This window comes from Trachypithecus francoisi, unplaced genomic scaffold, assembly GCF_009764315.1.
Source record: "Trachypithecus francoisi isolate TF-2019V2 unplaced genomic scaffold, Tfra_2.0 Lachesis_group12, whole genome shotgun sequence".
Taxonomy (NCBI): Eukaryota; Metazoa; Chordata; class Mammalia; order Primates; family Cercopithecidae; genus Trachypithecus; species Trachypithecus francoisi.
Genome location: NW_022681457.1, coordinates 71640881 through 71657177, shown reverse-complemented (window position 1 = coordinate 71657177; position 16297 = coordinate 71640881). Strand labels below are relative to the sequence as shown.

The window sequence follows — 16297 nt, the reverse complement described above, 5'->3', positions numbered from 1 at the left end:
GAAATCTCATGAAATCCCAAAGAGTATGGACCTGATATTCTCTGCCTTCTCCATCTCATTCATGAGGCTCACGTGCGGGAGCACAATGGGCATGTGTTCACCACCTAAGCTAGCTGGCTCAGCTTCTGATTATAGCCATTTCCGTAATGTGTGTGTGGACCCAGGTCACTGCAGCATGCTCACGGAAATCCAAATGACCAAGAAAGGTTGCAACACCAAGGACAAGGAAGGAATCAGGTTTCAGGATAAATCATCTCAAGTCAGGGGTGAGATTTACTGCCTTCTAAAAAAAGCTCACAAGATTTCAAGCTATGACCCCAAAAGTCTATTCCTGAGGCCTCCTGCCTGCACAAAAAAACTGACACAGTGAGGTGCTCAGCCCATGTTGATGAGTGAATAAATTAATCTGGACTTCTAAATGTAATCAAATACTGACTGTCAGAAAAGAGCAGTTGTGCCAGAAGAAAACTGTAACTAAATGTCACATGGCATTAAAGTATACACCCCTAACCTTTGGCCACAAACCCTGCCATCTGCCACAGCCTGCCTTTCCAGCTTGGTCTCTTCCCTCCCATACACACTCTTTGAACCTATCCCAAATTATTTGTTGACCCTAAAAACATCATCTGGTTTCACGTTCCGGTGCCTTCACACATGTGATTCCCTATGCCTAGAATGCTCTTCCCTCTCCCTTAATTAAGGTAATTATTTTTCCTTCAAAACCCAGGTCAAGGCCAGGTGCAGTGGCTCATGTCTGTAATCCCAGTGCTTTGGGAGGCTGAGGCGGGTGGGTCACCTGAGGTCGGGAGCTCGAGACCAGACTGACCAACACAGAGAAACCCTGTCTCTACTAAAAATACAAAATTAGCAGGGCATGGTGGCACATGCCTGTAATCCCAGCTACTTGGGAGGCTGAGGCAGGAGAATCGCTTGAACCCAGGAGGCGGAGGTTGTGGTGAGCTGAGATTGTGCCATTGCCCTCCAGGCTGGGCAACAACAGCGAAACTCTGTCTCAAAACAAATAAACAAACAAACAAACAAAAAAATCCCAGGTCAAGTAGTGCCTCTTTCAAGAAGCCTGCTCTGACCACTGACTGTCGCTACCAGCAGGCTGGATGCCTCTGTGCTTCAGCAAGTGCTGCTGCTTCCTTTTTTTTTTTTTCTTTTTTGAGACAGGGTTTCACTGTGTTGCCCAGGCTAGAGTGCAGTGGCTATTTTACAGGCATGACCATAGTGCACTGCAGCCTCAAACTCCTGGACTCAGTCTATCCTCCCGCCTCGGCCTCCTGAGTAACTGAAACTACAGGCATGAGCCATCACACACAACCATATTTTGTTTTTGTTTTTGTTTTTGTTTTTGTTTATGAAACAGAGTCTCGCTCTGTCGCCCAGGCTGGAGTGCAGGGGCGCGATCTCGGCTCACTGCAAGCCTCCCGGGTTCACTCCATTCTCCTGCCTCAGCCTCCGGAGTAGCTGGAACTACAGGCGCCCGGCACCAGGCCCGGCTAATTTTTTGTATTTTTAGTAGAGACGGAGTTTCACCGTGTTAGCCAGGATGGTCTCGGTTTCCTGACCTCGTGATCCACCTGCCTCGGCCTTTCAAAGTGCTGGGATTACAGGCGTGAGCCACTGCGCCCGGCGTTTCTTTTTATGAGAGTACTTATCGTGTTCTTTTTCTGTTGTCCTCCTTCCCTGCCTACCAGACTTGAGTACCTTGAGGGCAGGGCCTGGGTTTTATCTATTTCTGTGTCCTCAATGTCCAGCACACAGCATGACACAAAGGAGAGGTATTTATTGAGCACATGCCCAGTGAAAAGAATGTACAGTAAAAGAGTTATCGTCAGTTAGGAAATTTACTCCCACACCACCATGGAATTCCTCGTTTAGGAAAGGCTTTTTTTTTTTTTTTTTGAGACGGAGTCTCGCTATGTTGCCCAGGCTGGAGTGCAGTGGCCGGATCTCAGCTCACTGCAAGCTCCGTCTCCCGGGTTCACGCCATTCTCCCGCCTCAGCCTCCGAGTAGCTGGGACTACAGGCGTCCGCCACCACGTCCGGCCAAATTTTTGTATTTTTAGTAGAGACGGGGTTTCACCATGTTAGCCAGGATGGTCTTGATCTCCTGACCTCGTGATCCACCCGCCTAGGCCTCCCAAAGTGCTGGGATTACAGGCTTGAGCCACCGCGCCCGGCTGGAAAGGCCTTTTTTGTTGGAGAATAAATTATTTACAAGCATCTGACCTCCTAGGAAAAGGCTAGAACAGTGAATAGTAGATGACAGTTGAGAATGACTCAGGAAGTATAATTTTACCGCCATTGCAGAACACACATACATTGTTCCTGGTAGATGCATAATTTGTAGGAGATGGACACAGCACCCTCTATAGAAGGGTCCCCCGGGGCCGGGTGTGGTGGCTCATGCCTGTAATCCCAGCACTTTGGGAGGCCGAGGTGGGTGGATCACAAGGTTAGGAGTTTGAGACCAGCCTGGCTAACATGGTGAAACCTCTCTCTACCAAAAATACAAAAATTAGCTGGACGTTGTGGCACATGCCTGTAGTCCCAGCTACTCAGGAGGCTGAGGCAGGAGAATCGCTTGAACCCAGGAGGCAGAGGTAGTGGTGAGCTGAGATTGTGCCACTGCACTCCAGCCTGGGCAACAGAGCAAGACTCTGCTTCAAAAAAAAAAAGAGTCCTCTGGATATAAGGCCCCAAGAAAATGTACACACGAATTATGAGATCTGGATCAGTTATCAGTCCTAGGAGTTGATTTAATTCTATAATGTGAGACAAGTCCCTTCTCTCTCTAAGCTTCAGTTTCTTCATCTGTAAAATGGGGATAATAATGTCTAGCTTGAGTCCAGGTTCAGTGGCTCACGCCTGTAATCCCAACACTTTGGGAGGCCGAGGTGGGCGGATCACCTGAGTTCAGGAGTTGAGAGCAGCCTGGCCAATATGGCAAAATCCGTCTCTACTAAAAATACAAAAATTAGCCAGGCATGGTGGCACACACCTGTAGTCCCAGCTACTTGGGAGGCTGAGGCAGGAGAATCGCTTGAACCCAGGAGGCAGAGGTTGCAGTGAGCCAAGATCATGCCACTGCACTCCTGTCTCAGAAAAAAAAAAGGGGGTGGGGTGGAGTGGGGCCCAGAGAAGAGACAAGGGCATGAGCATTGGATCGTCATGCCTTTCTTGGATGTGCTGAAAAGGTTCGGCCTTAATATAAATTGATGGTGGACAATCCAAAGTGCTGAACAGCCCTACAAGATTCCTGCTCTATTCCAGGCTTTTCAAACAGAATGGATAGAATGTGCACATGGAATCGTTAGTATCCAGGCAGAGGAAGAGTGCAAGATAGAATATCATGATTTTATAGTGTATACTTCAGCAGAAAACAATGAGACATGTGAGTACCATTAGGAAGCAGCAGGATAAGCTGATAAAGGAAGGGAAGTACACAGCTTCACCTCACCACATGGGCAATGGGGAGCTTCAGCCCTGAACAGAGCAGCTGCTGATGTCTGGAGGCTGATTTTCCTGTTCTCTGTTCTCCACTGGAAAGGTTGTTTACAGAAAACCTCCTTGTCAAAGTGTATAAAAATAAAGGATTGCTCCATTCCCCCCACCCCCCACCAAAAAAAATAATGTCTAGCTTGCAGGATTTGCAGGAGGATTTTATAATAATAGCCAATACTTATATAACAGTTATATCTTGCCAAGTCCTGTTTTTTTTTCTTTCTTTTTTTTATTTTTTGAGACAGAGTCTTGCTCTGTCACCCAGGCTGGAGTGCAGTGGCAGGATCTCAGCTCACTGCAACCTCTGCCTCGGGGGCCCAAGCAATTCTCCTGCCTCAGCCTCCCAGGTAGCTGGGACTACAAGTGTGCACCACAATGCCTGACTAATTTTTGTATTTTTAGTAGAGACGGGGTTTGGCCATATTGGCCAGGCTGGTCTCGAACTCCTGGCCTCAAGTAATCCACCCTCCTTGGCCTCCCAAGTTCTGGGATTATATGACTAAGCCACTGTGCCTGGCCTTGCCAGGTCCTATTTTAAGAGCCTTATATATGCAATAGTATAAATATATAGTAACTCAGTTAATCTGCTAGATGCTATGAATTGAGGAAGATTATCACACCCATTTTATAGGTAAAGAAATGGACACGGCTGGGCATAGTGGCTCATGCCTGTAATCCCAGCACTTTGGGAGGCTGAGGCGGGTGGATCATGAGGTCAGGAGTTCAAGACCAGCCTGGCCAAGATGGTGAAATCCTGTCTCTACTAAAAATAATAAAATTAGCCAGGAGCAATGGCCAGCGCCTGTAATCCCAGCTACTCTGGAGGCGGAGGTAGGAGAATCGCTTGAACCTGGGAGGCAGAGGTTGCAGTGAGCTGAGATCGTGCCTCTGCACTACAGCCTGGGAGACAGAGTGAGACTCCACCTCAAAAAACAAAAAAAAAAAAAGAAAAAGAAAAAAAAAAGAAATCGACACACAGATGTGTCACGTAACTTCTCTAAGATCATATGGCTAGTAAATGTGGAGCTGGGAGTGAAACTCAGGCAGAATGGCTTGCTCTAGAGTCCATGCTCCTAACAAGTACTGTACTCTATATCACCCCTCCAATAAGATAATTACATAAAAGTGAAGGTGTCTGCCCATAATAAGGCATAACAAATATTGACAATAAGGAACCCAATGCCCATAGTTGGTGAGATGAAATAAAATGGATTAATATTAAGAAGTAAAATATTACCTTATTGCTCCTTTTTAAAATGTCTTAACCATTACAAACTCTTGCAACTGGAAGGTTTTCTTTCTAAGGTCTGGGTTAAGATGCCTAAAGGTAAGCTGGCTTTGCCTTCTCTTGAGGAAATGAAGCAGGTTCTGAGCCAGAGGGCATTTGAGGGACAACAGGATACCATGAAGTTAATTCCTTCCAGTCGGGCCATGTTCTGGGCCCTAAAGAGAGAGATAAATCTAGCCAGGCGTGGTGGTGGGCACCTGTAATCCCAGCTACTCAGGACGCTGAGGCAGGAGAATGGCGTGAAGCCGGGAGGCGGAGCTTACAGTGAGCTGAGATCATCTCTGCACTCCAACCTGGGTGACAGAGCAAGACTCCGTCTCAAAAAAAAAAAAAAGAAAAAAGAGAGAGAGAGATAAATCAAATCCAGTCAACGCTCCAGAGGAGCTCATAACCTATTTGGGAAGGCAAACAAAAGGCACAACCCCAATACAGTAGACTCTTTGGAGGGAAGCTCATGAAAGACAATTAACCTAATTATGGAAGGGTGATCAGGAAAGGCTATGAGGAGGAGATGCCTCAATCTATTAGTAAAGGCAAGTAAAGGCACATTTGAAGAAAGCAAGAAAGGATTTCCTGGCGGAAAGAAAGCCATGAGCAAATACACAAAAGCTTAAAGTAGCACTATATATTCCAAGAGCTACGAGCAGAGCCAGAAGACATGGAGTGAAAGTGTCGATGCCTAAAACATAGAGACAGGCCAGATGGAAAAGTGCCTCAATTGTCAAATTAAGAGTGTGGCCCTTGGCCAGGCACAGTGGCTCACACCTGTAATCCTAGCACTTTGGGAGGCCAAGGCGGCTGGATTGCCTGAGCTCAGGAGTTCAAGACCAGCCTGGGCAACACGATGAAACCCCGTCTCTACTAAAATACAAAAAATTAGCCAGGTGTGGTGGCAGGCACCTGTAATCCCAGCTACTCAGGAGGCTGAGACAGAAGAATTGCTTGAACCCGGGAGACAAATGTTGCAGTGAGCTGAGATTGCGCCACTGCACTCCAGCCTGGGTGACAAGAGGGAAACTGCCTCAAAAAAAAAAGGGGGGGGCCTTATTCTACAGGAGTTGTAGAGCCATTGAAAATTCCTGAGGCTGGGCACAGTGGCTCTTGCCTGTAATCCTAGCACTTTAGGAGTCTGAGGCAGGAGGATGACGAGGTCAAGATATCGAGACCATCCTGGCCAACACGGTGAAACCCCATCTCTACTAAAAATACAAATATTAGCTGAGCATGGTGGCACATGCCTGTAGTCCCAGTTACTCAGGAGGCTGAGGCAGGAGAATCATTTGAAGATTTGAGCCTTGAGAGAGCTTTTAAGCACATTGAAAGATGCTCAACATCATTACTCATTAGGAAAATGCAAATTAAAACCACAGTGAGATACTATTTTGCACCCACTGGGATTATTATAACAAAAAAAATGAACAATAACAAGTGTTGATGAGGATGTGGGGAAACTGGAACTCTCAGACACTGCTACTGGGAATGCAAAATGGTACAGCTGTCTTAAAAAACAGTTTGGCAGTTCACTAAAAAGTTAGAGTTGGCAGGGCATGGTGGCTCATACCTGTAATCCCAGTATTTTGGGAGGCCAAGGTGGGTGGATCACGAGGTCAGGAGTTTGAGACCAGCCTGACCAATGTGGTGAAAACCTGTCTCTACTAAAACTACAAAAATTAGCCGGGTGTGGTGGTGCACACCTGTAATCCCAGCTACTCAGGAGGCTAAGGCAGTAGAGTCGCTTGAACCTGGGATGCAGAGGTTGTAGTGAGCTGAGATCGTGCCACTGCACTCCAGCCTGGGCGACAAACCGAGACTCTGTCTTAAAATAAAATAAAATAAAATAAATAAAATAAAATAAAATAGTTAAGAGTTACTACCCGACCCAGCAATTCCACTCCTAGGTATATATCCAAGAGACATGAAGATAAACATTCACATAAAAACTTGTCCACCAATGTTCATAGCAGCATTATCCATAGTAGCCAAAATTGGAAACACCCCAAATGTCCATCATCTGATGAATGAATAAACAAAATATGATACCCCCATACAATGGAATATTAGCTGTAAAATGGAGTGAAGTTCTGATACATACTGCAACATAAATGTTTAAAATATAATGCTAAATTAAAGAAGTCAGATACAAAAGGCAACATATTGTATAATTTCATTAATATTAAATATCCAGAATCAGCCCTGCGCTAATCCCAGCACTTTGGGAGGCCCAGACAGGAGGATCCCTTGAGCCCAGGAGTTCAAGACCAGCCTGGGAAACAAGAGGAAAGCTTGTCTCTACAAAAACCACAAAAAACTAGCTAGGCATGGTGCTGCACAACTGTAGACCCAGCTACTCAAGAGACTAAAGTGGGAGGATCACCTGAGCCCAGGAGGTCAAGGCTGCAGTGAGCCCTGGTCATGCCAGTGCAATCCAGCCTAGGTAAAAGAGCCAGCTCCTGTCTTGGAAAAAAAAAAATATATATATATATATATATATATACACAGACATACACACACACACACACACACACACATACATGAAATTAAAGCCATTGGCCAGATGCGGATATATATATATATATATATATATACAGAACAGGCAAATCCACATAAATAGAGTGTAGATTAGTGGTTGCCAGGGGTCACTGAATTGTACACTTTAAAATATTGAGTTTCTTTTTTTTTTTTTTTTTTTTTGAGACGGAGTCTTGCTCTGTCTCCCAGGCTGGAGTGCAGTGGCTGGATCTCAGCTCACTGCAAGCTCCGCCTCCTGGGTTCACGCCATTCTCCTGCCTCAGCCTCCTGAGTAGCTGGGACTACAGGCGCCCACCACCTCACCCAGCTAGTTTTTTTGTATTTTTTGGTAGAGACGGGGTTTCACTGTGTTCACCAGGATGGTCTCGATCTCCTGACCTTGTGATCCGCCTGTCTCAGCCTCCCAAAGTGCTGGGATTACAGGCTTGAGCCACCGCGCCCGGCCAAAATATTGAGTTTCTTATGGCATGTGAATAGTAAAGATTTGCGCCAGAGTGACCCGTGAGGAAAGAACAGCAATGCTGTAAGCTCAGGCTTCAAACAGGGGAACCCATCTCCCCCTGGAGGGTCATGAAGATTTTCCACGGGGTACACAAGCATGAATAATTTTGTGGTAATCACTTTTCACAACTCTGATGTGTATATTCTTTCTTAACATTAATCTGCCTAAGAATTTACCTTTCACCTCTCCACTTTCACAATAGCTTTTCCCTTGCTTTTAAAAGAAAAGCTATACCTTTTACTTATCCTGAATACTGTATTACTATGAGGGTATTGTCCTGGGATCGAAAATGTGTAGAGCCAGCCTGGCCAACACAGCGAAACCCCGTCTCTGCTAAAAAATACAAAAATTAACTGGGTGTGGTAGTACGTGCCTGTGGTCCCAGCTACTCGGGAGGCTGAGACAGGACAATCGCTTGAATCTGGGAGGCAGAGGTTGTAGTGAGCACAGATCACGCCACTTCTCTCTAGCCTGGGCCCCAGTGAGACTCTGTCTCAAAAAAAAGAAAGAAAGAGAGAGAGGGAGGTGGTCCAAAGATAAGGATTGTGATGAGTGTGTAGAATATTTTCAGACTTTTTTTTTTTTTTTTTTTGAGACAGAGTCTCACTCTGTCTCGCAGGCTGGAGTGCAGTGGTGCGATCTCGGCTCACTGCAAGCTCCACCTCCCGGGTTCAAGTGATTCTTCTGCCTCAGCCTCCCAAGTAACTGGACTACAGGCGCCCACCACCACACCCAGCTAATTTTTGTATTTTTAGTAGAGATGGGGTTTCACCATATTGGCCAGGCTGGTCTCGAACTCCTGACGTTGTGATCCGCCTGCTTCGGCCTCCCAAAGTGCTGGGATTACAGGCTTGAGCCACCACACCCAGCCTTATTTTCAGACTTTAGACATGAAAGAATTTTTAGTTTGACGAGGTTTAGGGCCCAGCCATGGGAGTGGGTGGCTGAAGTGAAAGGAAGACTCATTAGATTTGAGGATGTCAAGGAGCAGAGAGGCCAGAGAGCTTGAGGGGTCATTGAGGTGGATGTTCAAGTCACCCAAGTTGTTGTAGGATTGTAACAGCCCAGTTGCTCTCAAACTTTAGTGGGGGTCAGAATCACTTGGAAGGCATATTAAAATATAGTTTAGCCGGATGCAGTGCCATACACCTGTAGTCCCAGTTACATGGGAGGCAGAGGCAGGAGAATCGTTTGAGCACAGGAATTCTGGGCTCTAGTGTGCTGTGTCAATCAGGTGACTGCAGTAAATTAAACATCAGTGTGGTGATCTCCCAGGAGTAGAGGACCACCAGGTTGCCCAGGGAAAGGTGAACTGCCAGGTTGGAAATAAAAGAGGCCAAAACTCCTGGTCTGGACAGCAGTGACATCATGCCTGTGAATAGTCTCTGCACTCCAGCCTAGGTTACATAGCAAAACCCCATCACACACACACACATCTCCCACATATACACACACACACACCCCACACATACAGACACACCCCACACACACATACACACATACACACACACACACAGTTTACTGGGCCCTACACCCAGAATTTCTGATTCAGTTGGTCTTGGTGGCCCAATAATTTGCATTTCTAATAAGCCTCACCTGGGAACAAGGGTGGGGCCCACACTTTGGCAATTATTGCAGTAGAGTGAAGATTGAGTCAGGTGTCAAGGTCTTCTATGAATGTATTCAGTTGATGACAGCAATGAAGAGGGAGTGATAGCAACTTTAAATGGTTGATTTAGAATATGACCCTAACACTTGGATGTTTCACCTGGTAGCCAGTTCTTTGCCCACCTTGGCCACATATTTCTCCGTAACCACAGCAGAAGTTTGGGCAACCTTCAGCTCCCCTCCTTGGTCTAAAGTTTCAAACTCTGTGTCCAACGGCTTTAATTTCCTTTTTTTTCCTTTTAGAGGTGGAGTCTTGCTCTGTCGCCCAGGCTGAGTGCAGTGGTACGATTTCTGTTCACTGCCACCTCTGCCTCCTAGGTTCAAGCAATTCTTCTGCTTCAGCCCCCTGAGTAGCTGAGACTACAGACGCACGCCGCCACACCCAGCTAATTTGTGTGTGTGTGTGTGTGTGTGTGTGTTTTAGGAGAGACGGGGGTTTCACTGTATTGCCCAGGCTGGTCTCGAACTCCTGAGCTCAGGCAATCCGCCCACCTCGGCCTCCCAAAGTGCTAGGATTACAGGCGTGAGCCACTGCGTCCGGCCAATGGCTTTAATTTCATATTCTGTGGAATACTGTTCACCTTGATGTTTGAATCAGAAATAGCTGGAGCCACCTTTATTCTAAAACCAGCAACTTCAGGGTGTAAAAGCAGACTGAACTGCCAAACTGCTTTCACTTCCAGAGATTTCGTTCTGTTTTGGAGGGTGAGGAAAGGAAAAAAAAAGCCGGGCGTGGTGGCTCATGCCTGTTATCTCAACCCTGTGGGAGGCTGAAGCAGGTGGATCACTTAAGGTGAGGAGTTCAAGACCAGCCTGGCCAACATGGTGAAACCCCGTCTCTACTAAAAATACAAAAATTAGCTGGGCATGGTGGCATGCGCCTGTAGTCCTGGCTACTCTGGAGGCTGAGGCAGGAGAATTGCTTGAACCCAGGAGGCAGAGGTTGCGGTGAGCTGAGATCATGCCACTGCACTCCAGCCTAGGGTACAGAGGGAGACTCTGTCTCCAAAAAAAAAAAAAAAAAAAGAAAAGCTAATACTAATACTAGAGAGGTCATTTATAGATTAAAAGAAGGCACATTTCTCAAACTAATATTTTTTCTGACAATAAATATGTTTTGCACATTTATGCAATTTTCTGAAACATAGTTCACAAACTGTAGAAGTTAACCTTCCTTATTTACATTAAAAGTCAGTAAATTGCTGGGCATGGTGGCTCACACCTGTAATCCCAACACTTTGGGAGGCCAAGGCAGGAGAATCACTTGAGCCCAGGAGTTTAAGACCAGCCTGGGCAACATAGGGAGACCCTGTCTGTACAAAAAGTAAATAAATTAGCTGGTCGTGTTAGCACATGCCTGTAGTACCAACTACTTGGGAAGCTGAGGTGTGATGATCATTTGAGTCTGGAGGGTGGAAGCTGCAGTGAGGGTTGTCATCATGTCATTGCACTCTAGCTTGAGAGAGACAGAGTGAGATCCTATCTCAAAAAAAAAAAAAAGAAAGAAAAAAAAGGTAAGGAAAATACAGGAAGGATTTGTAATTTATAGAAAAGACAGAGCATGATAAAATGTAATTTTGCTGAAGACCTTAGCGTCAGCCTAATCAGTCACATAAGAAGGCCTGATTTGGCTGGGAATGGTGGCTCACACCTGTAATCCCAGCACTTTGGGAGGCCGAGGTGGGCAGATCATGAGGTCAGGAGTTCAGGACCAGCATGGCCAATATGGTGACATCCTGTCTCTACTAAAAATACAAAAATTAGCTTGATGTGGTGGTGTGCGCCTGTAGTCCCAGCCACTTGGGAGGCTGAGGCAACAGAATCTCTTGAACCCGGGAGGTGGAGGTTGCAATGAGCTGAGATCACACCACTGTACTCCAGCCTGGGTGACAGATACTTCATCTCAAAAAAAAAGAGAAGAAGGCCTGGTTTACATCACTGTACATATATACACATACATATACCTATACCTATACATATACATATACATATACGTCCAAGGAGTTTGTTTTCTCTCTGTACAAAACTTTCATTTGTTGTTCCTTTTGATCAAGACAGGTCGAAAAGATACTTGCTTTTTAATCTACCTCTTTCTTCGCTGGAGATATAATTTCTGATTCCAGGCTGGCATGGTGGCTCATGCCTGTAATCCTAGCACTTTAGGAGGCTGAGGCAGGTGGATCCCTTGAGGCCAGGAGTTGAAGACCAACCTGGCCAACACGGTGAAACCCCATCTCTACTAAAAATACAAAAATTAGCCGGGAGTGGTGAGTCATGCCTGTAATCTCAGTACTTTGGAAGGCTGAGGTGGGCAGATCACTTGAAGTCAGGAGTTTGAGACCAGCCTGGCCAACATGGTGAAATCCCATCTCTACTGAAAATACAAAAAAAAGTAGCCAGGTGTGGTGGTGTGCACCTGTAATCCCAGCTACTTGGGAGGCTGAGGAAGGAGAATCATTTGAACCCAGGAGGTGAAGGTTGCAGTGAGCCAAGATCGCACCACTGCACTCCAGCCTGAGCGACAGAGCAAGATTCCATCTCCAAATAAAATAATAATAATAATTTCTAATTCCATAGTCAGGAGTTCTTACCAGCTCCCCTATGAGGTTTTGGAGCCATCACGTCAAGAGGACTTTCCATATATACTCTTAATATCTCAGAATTCTTATGGCCCATGTTGAATATTAGATACTTCCTGTCTACCCTGGAGGCATAGTTGCCTAAACAAATCAAGACTCTAGGGGCCAGGTGCAATGGCTCATGCCTGTAATCCCAACACTTTGGGAGCCTGAGACAGGCAGATGTCTTGAGTCCACGAGTTCAAGACTAGCCTGGCCAACATGGCGAAACCCTGTCTCTACTAAAAAGACAAAAATTAGCTGGGCATGGTGGTGCATGCCTGTAGTCCCAGATACTCAGGAAGCTGAGGTGGAAGAATTGCTTGAACCCAGGAAGTGGAGGTTGCGGTGAGCTGAGGTCATGCCACTGCACTCCAGGCTGGGTGACAGAGATTAAGCCACTTACCCCCTCAGGACATTTTACAGACGATCAAACCTAGTCCCTATCCCCAAAGGGAGAGGAAAGATTTGTCCAAGGCCTCAGCATCTCAGGGTGCCAGATAGCCTAAAGGTCATCAAATCATACCTCCCCAGTATCAGAGCCAGGAACTAGAATCCAATGCTGACTCCTGGTACAGTGCTCCTTAGTCTTTGTTGTTGTTGTTTGTTTTTTGAGACAGGGTCTCACTCCATCACCCAGGCTGGAGGGCAGGGGCACTATCTTGGCTCCCTGATTCTAATGAACTGAATAAAAAAAAAAAAAAAAAAACTGTACAGACCCTCTTAAAATTAGAACATCAATTTTTTTTTTTTTTTTTTTTGAGAAGGAGTTTTGCTTTGTCGCCTAGGCTGGAGTGCAGTGGTGCCATCTCGGCTCACTGCAACCTCCGCCACCTGGGTTCAAGTGATTCTTCTGCCTCAGCCTCCTGAGTAGCTAGGATTACAGGCACCCACCACCACACCTGGCTATTTTTTGTATTTTTTAGTAGAGATGGGGTTTCACCATGTTGGCCAGGCTGGTCTCAAACTCCTGACCTCAAGTGATCTGCCTCATTCCTTGGCCTCCCAAAGTGCTGAGATATAGGCTTGAGCCAGCATGCCCGGCAACAAGTTTTTTTTACATTAGCCAAGCATGATGATTTGTGCCTGTAGTCTGAGTTACTTGGGAGACTGAGGCAGGAGGATTGCTTGAGCCCAAGAGGTTCAGGCTGCAGTGAGCCATGATTGTGCCACTGTACTCCAGCCAGGGTGACAGAACGAGACTTTGTCTTTAAAAAAAAAAAAATTAGAACATCAATAAAGGCATTTCTCATTGTAAAAATTATTTTTACTTGTAGGATAAGTGGCTCTAAATTACTACTTTTAAAATTATTGATTTACTTTAAAAATAAGTAATACATTTTCATGACTCAAAAAAAATCAGGTCGGGTGCAGTGATTCACACCTGTAATCCCAGCACTTTGGGATACTGAGGCAGGTGGATCACTTGAAGTCAGGAGTTTGTGACCAGCCTGGCTAACATGGTGAAACCCTGTCCCTGCTAAAAATACAAAAATTAGGCGGGCATGGTGTCACACGCCTGTAATCCCAGTTACTCAAGAGGCTGAGGCAGGAGAATCACCTGAACCTGGGAAGCAGTTTGCAGTGAGCCGAGATTGTGCCACTAACCTCCAGCCTGGGTGACAAAGTGAGACTCCGCCTCAAAAAACAAAAACAAAAATTAGCCAGGTGTGGTGGTTGGCACCTGTAGTCCCAAGCTACTCGGGAGGCTGTGGCAGGAGAATCACTTGAACCTGGGAAGTGGAGGTTGCAGTGAGTAGAGATTGCGCCACCCCACTCCAACCTGGGCAACAGAACAAGACTCTATCTCAAAAAAGTAAAAATAAATAAAAAACAAGCAAAAAGATACAAAAGATTATATGCTATGAAAATCTCCCTCCTACCTGTCTCTGGCCATCCAGTTTTCTTCATTGCAGAAATGATGTAAGTTTCTGTTAAATTCTTCTGGGGATATTTTATGTATATATAAGCAATTATGAGTAGGTATTACTACCATTACTTCTTACAGGAATATTAGCATGCAATACATGCTATTTAGGGCATTGCTTTTTCACTTAACAATAGGTCTTGAAGCTATTTCCCTATTAGTGGACAAAGAGCTTTCTCAATCTTTTTTAAGGCTGTAGAGTATGCATTGTATAACTACACTGTTATTTAACTAGGTCTGTATTAATAAACATTTAAGCCACGTACAGTGGCTCACGCCCAAAATCCCAGTGCTTTGGAAGGCTGAGACAGATGGATTGCTTGAAGCCAGGAGTTTGAGACCAGCCTAGACAACATTGACCAGTCCCTGTCTGTACAAAAAGTTAAAATTTTTTTTCATTTTTTTCTACCATGCCTATAGTATCAGCTACTTGGGAGGCTGAGGTGGGAGGACGGCTTGAGCTCCAGAGTTCAAGGATGTAGCGAACGATGATTGGGCCACTGCACTCCAACCTGGGCAACAGAGTGAGACCCTGTCTCTAAAAATAGATACATAAAATGAAAACAAAACATTAAATTGTTTTCAGTCTTTTGCTATTACAAATAAGGCTTGAGCATGTGTATAAATTAAACTTTTAAAAATGGAATTGCTGAAATAAAAAAGGGAAATTGCTGGGTCAAAAGGAATGTGCATTTAGGCAAGTTATAAACGCCACCACTAAATTATCCTCCATAGAAGTTATCCCAATCATACTCCCACCAACAAAATATGAGCATACCTGTTCAACATCACCCCGCCTTTCCACACAGTATCTTCTCAGTCATAAATCTCTGCCAATCTGATAGGTAAGAAGTGGTAATTTCAAAGAAATTCTAATTTGCATTTATCTTATTATAAGTAAGAGTGAGCATTGAAGAGCCATTTCTATTTCTTTTTCTGTGAACTATCAGTTCACATCTTTTGTGCATTTTCCCCCTTGGGTTTTGTTCTTACTGATTTCAGCTCCGAATACAAATATGAACATTATTGATTTTCCTATGATATGAAATGTGCATGTGTATATATACACACACACACACACACACACACACACACATAGTCATTTGTTATCTGACTCTCCTTATGGTGACTTTTGCCTTACATTTTTTATGTCTACATAGCTGAATTTATCAGTCTTTTCTGTTATGGTATCTTGGTTTTGTTTTGTACTTATTTATTTACTTATTTATTGAAATGGAGTTTCCCTCTTTCGCCCAGTCTGGAGTACAGGAGTGTGATCTCAGCTCACTGCAACCTCCGCCTCCCGGTTTCAAGGGATTCTTTTGCCTCAGCCTCTGGAGTAGCTGGGATTACAGGCGGCCACCACCATGCCCGGCTAATTTTTGTATTTTTGGTAGACACGGGGTTTTGCCATGTTGGCCAGAGAGGTCTTGAACTCCTGACATTGTGATCTGCCTGCCTCAGCCTCCCAAAATCCTGGGATTACAGGCGTGAGCCACTGTGCCCAGCTCTTGTTTTGTACTTTTTTTTTTTTTTTTTGAGACGGAGTCTCGCTCTGTGTCCCAGGCTGGAGTGCAGTGGCCGGATCTCAGCTCACTGCAAGCTCCGCCTCCCGGGTTTACGCCATTCTCCTGCCTCAGCCTCCGAGTAGCTGGGACTACAGGCGCCTGCCACCTCGCCCGGCTAGTTTTTTTTTGTATTTTTTAGTAGAGACGGGGTTTCACCGTGTTAGCCAGGATGGTCTCGATCTCCTGACCTCGTGATCCGCCCGTCTCGGCCTCCCAAAGTGCTGGGATTACAGGCTTGAGCCACCGCGCCCGGCCTCTTGTTTTGTACTTAAAAAGATTTTCCTCACTTTAAGATTCTAAAAAATTCTCCCATGGTTCTTTCTTCCAGTATGTTATGGTTTCCTTCCTTCTTTTTTATTTTATTTTATTTATTTATTTATTTATTTATTTATTTTGAGATGGAGTCTCACTCTGTCACCCAGGCTGGAGTGCAGTGGCTCGATCTTGGCTCACTGCAACCTCTGCTGTCCAGGTTCAAGCGATTTTCCTGTTTCTACCACCCGAGTAGCTGGGATTACAGGTGCCTGCCACCTCGCCTGGCTAATTTTGTAGTTTTTTTTTTTTTTTTTTTTAATTTTTTTTGAGACGGAGTCTCGCTCTGTCCCCCAGGCTGGAGTGCCGTGGCCGGATCTCAGCTCACTGCAAGCTCCGCCTCCCGGGTTTACGCCATTCTCCTGCCTCAGC

General features: G+C 45.4%; 1 pseudogene; it reads left to right on the top strand.

Annotated features, from left to right (window-relative positions):
* Positions 1–3180: 3180 nt before the first annotated feature.
* Positions 3181–3499, top strand: LOC117093880 (annotated as a pseudogene).
* The last annotated feature ends 12798 nt before the right edge of the window (positions 3500–16297 follow it).